We start from the raw sequence: 4,121 nt of genomic DNA on the forward strand, positions 1-4,121 counted from the left end.
TTCATAATTAAATTCCTTGAAATCCAAAATAGTGGGTTTAGCAACACCTAGGGTTTTAATTTCTTCAATCCCACTTTCATTAATTTTAGCATCAAGATCTAAAAACTCCGAATTTTTGGAACGTCTTCTAGGTAAAGGTGGATCATATTCAGTCCCATCATTATCAAGATTCATATTGCAAAACAAAGATTTAATAGGGGACACATCAATAACTTTTAGATCTTCATCTTTATTTTCATAGGAACTAGAAGAACACGCTCTTATAAAGGCATCTTTCTTAGCATGCATCCTAGCGGTTCTTTCTTTGCACTCATCAATGGAAATTCTCATGGCTTTGAGAGACTCATTGATATCATGCTTTGGTGGAATAGATCTAAGTTTCAAAGAATCAACATCAAGAGAAATTCTATCAACGTTCCTAGCCAAATCATCAATCTTAAGCAATTTTTCTTCAACCAAAGCATTGAAATTCTTTTGTGAAGTAATAAATTCTTTAATATTAGATTCAAAATCAGAGGGCATCTTATTAAAATGTCCATAAGAATTGTTGTAGGAATTACCGTAATTATTAGAGGGATTACTAGGATAAGGCCTAGGATTAAAATTTCCTCTATACGCGTTGTTACCAAAATTGTTCCTACCAACAAAATTCACATCCATAGATTCATTATTATTCTCAATCAAAGTGGTCAAGGGCATATCATTAGGATCAGAAGAAACACTCTTACTAGCAAATAATTTCATAAGTTCATCCATCTTTCCACTCAAAACATTAATTTCTTCTATCGCATGCACCTTTTTATTAGTAGATCTTTTAGTATGCCATTGAGAATAATTTACCATAATATTATCAAGGAGTTTAGTAGCTTCTCCTAAAGTGATTTCCATAAAAGTGCCTCTCGCGGCCGAATCTAAAAGATTTCTAGAAGCAAAATTCAATCCGGCATAATTTTTTTGTATAATCATCCACAAATTCAAACCATGAGTACGACAATTACGTATCATTAATTTCATCATATCCCAAGCTTGTGCAACATGTTCATGATCAAGTTGCTTAAAATTCATAATATCGTTTCTAAGGGAGATGATATTAGTGGGAGGAAAATACTTAGAGATAAAAGCATCTTTACACTTGTTCCAAGAATCAATACTATTTTTAGGCAAAGATTAAAACCAAGCTTTAGCATGATCTCTAAGCGAAAAAGGAAATAGCTTCAATTTAACAATATCATTATCCACATCTTTCTTCTTTTGCATATCACACAAATCAATGAAGCTATTTAGATGGGTAGCGGCATCTTCACTGGGAAGGCCGGAAAACGGATCTTTCATGACAAGATTCAGCAAAGCGGCATTAATTTCACAATATTCAGCATCGATAAGAGGAGCAATCGGAGTGCTAATAAAATCATTGTTGTTGGTATTGGTAAAGTCACACAATTTAGTGTTATCTTGAGCCATCGTGACAACCAAGCAATCCAACACACAAGAAAACAAAAAGCAAGCAGGCAAAAAGATGCAAATAGAGAAAGAGAGGGAGGATAGAGAGAGAGGGCGAATAAAACGGCAAGGGTGAAGTGGGGGAGAGGAAAATGAGAGGCAAATGGCAAATAATGTAATGCGGGAGATAAGGGTTGTGATGGGCACTTGGTATGTTGACTTTTGCGTAGACTCCTCGGCAACGACGCCAGAAATGGCTCGTTGTCGAGAGTCAAATCTTGACTTGCGCGAACCTCCCTGGCAACGGCGCCAGAAATTCTTTTTGCTACCTCTTGAGCGCTCCGTTGGATTTCCCCGAAGAGGAAAGGATGATGCAGCAAAGTAGCGTAAGTATTTCCCTCAGTTTTTGAGAACCAAGGTATCAATCCAGTAGGAGGTTGCGCGCGCGTCCCTAGTACCTGCACAAAACAAATAACACCTCGCAACCAACGTGATAAGGGGTTGTCAATCCCTTCACGGTCACTTACGAGAGTGAGATCTGATAGATATGATAAGATAATATTTTTGGTATTTTTGTGATAAAGATGCAAAGTAAAATAAAGGCAAAGTAAAATAAGGTGGAGGGCGCGCCTGGGGGGGGGGGGGTAGGCGCGCCCCTACCTCGTGGCCTCCTCCTTTGTTTCTTGACATAGGGTCTAAGTCTCCTGGATCATGTTCGGTGAGAAAATCACGTTCCCGAAGGTTTCATTCTGTTTGGACTCCGTTTGATATTCCTTTTCTTCGAAACCCTAAAATAGGCAAACAACAACAATTCTGGGCTGGGCCTCCGGTTAATAGGTTAGTCCCAAAAATAATATAGAAGTGGATAATAAAGCCCAATAATGTCCAAAATAATATATAATATAGCATGGAGCAATCAAAAATTATAGATACGTTGGTGACGTATCACCAGCCGATGGCTATAAGGAACTGCCATGTCATCTATAGCCATCATATATATGCACTCATACAATAGTGTGGGCTATAAGGCTGGCTAATTCCCGCAAAAAATAATATATAAGGTTGGCTATTGTATTAGTACTTTTTCCCATCTCTTCTCTATCTCTTTCTTCATATTTATTGTATTTACCTAGGAATGCGTATATAGCTAGGCTCTTGCATGAGAGCTCACTCCCCTTACTTTTTCACATCTCTCTCCTCCATGTAGGAAAAAGTGCCATGTAAGTTGGCTCTTAGAATGGCTATTAGTTTGGCTCTAAGCATTTAATATTTGCATGTGCAAGGTATATGATTGGAAGAGAGTTGCATGCATACTATTTTTTCTTGATCTATGTGTTATAGTCGGGCTGTAGAATATAAAATCCCGCTTCACTCTCTCTCCTCTCTTCTCACTCCTCCAAGTAGGATTTTAATGACATGACAAGTCCTATAGCCTGCTGACTAGGCCTTATTAGACTTGCTCTTAGGCCCTATATAAATGGAAGGAGGGAGTACTATGAGCACTGCATACTCTACTAAAGATGTTGCCAGTACTCCACTAGTACCATTGAATAGGGAGCTTACAAAAGTTACTATCGGACTGGCTATATGTGGCGAAATCCTAGTAGGAAGAGCATGCACGAGAACAAGCATATTCACGTGGTTGAAAACAAATTGGAAACCATCTCTGTTTGAATACAAATCTAGGAGTATGTAGGAATCTAACAATATTGATTGGGCGTTGTTGAATGTTGACACTTCTTGTAAGTTTGATCAAAGTAGAGATACTTTGACTACACATAAAACTTATATGTAAACTAGAAAGGATCGGAGGGAGTATATTGTACGTTCAAAAGCGAAATGAACATTGAGTACCCTTTATATATGATTTGCGGATGTTATGATCACCGGTTCAAAATTTCGAATCCGCCTTAGGTATCACACATGCACCCACTCGTTTTCTCTCAATTTCATCTCGGGGTCCGAAGATCGATTGAAATAGGACTAGGGTGAGTACAGTACGTTCGTTTCTCTTATGAACGTACAATATACTCCCTCTGATCCCCACAGACCCCCCTCCGTGGGTCATTTCTATCATAGAAACAGACCAAACCTTTATCTCCTTGCACGATACGCAATTGATCTCTCAACATCAATCGATCTCGTCAAGATGTCTTGGGGCATGAACCAATGGGATGTCAAAACTAGGACGGGAAGCGACACATAGTGGAGGCATAGTGAAACTTTAAACGAACTGATACGTCTCCGTCGTATCTATAATTTTTTATTGTTCCATGCCAATATCATTCAACTTTCATATACTTTTTGGCAACTTTTTATATTATTTTTGGGACTAACATATTGATCCAGTGCCCAGTGCCAGTTCCTGTCTGTTGCATGTTTTTGGTTTCACAGAATATCCATATCAAACGGAGTCCAAACGGGATAAAAACGGACGGAGCTTATTTTTGGAAAATATGAATTCGGAAGTAAAATCAACGCGAACCAGTGCCCGAGGTGGTCACGAGGCAGGGGGCGCGCCCCTACCCTTGTGAGCCCACCGTATGGTGGTTGACGCTCTTCTTTTGCCACAAGAAAGATAATATTCAGAAAAAATCATGGCGAAGGTTTCAGGCCAATTGGAGTTACGGATCTCCATATATATATATATACGAAACGGTGAAACAGAGCCAGAACAGAAT

This window comes from Triticum aestivum, chromosome 3A (assembly GCF_018294505.1).
Source record: "Triticum aestivum cultivar Chinese Spring chromosome 3A, IWGSC CS RefSeq v2.1, whole genome shotgun sequence".
NCBI classification, from domain to species: domain Eukaryota; kingdom Viridiplantae; phylum Streptophyta; class Magnoliopsida; order Poales; family Poaceae; genus Triticum; species Triticum aestivum.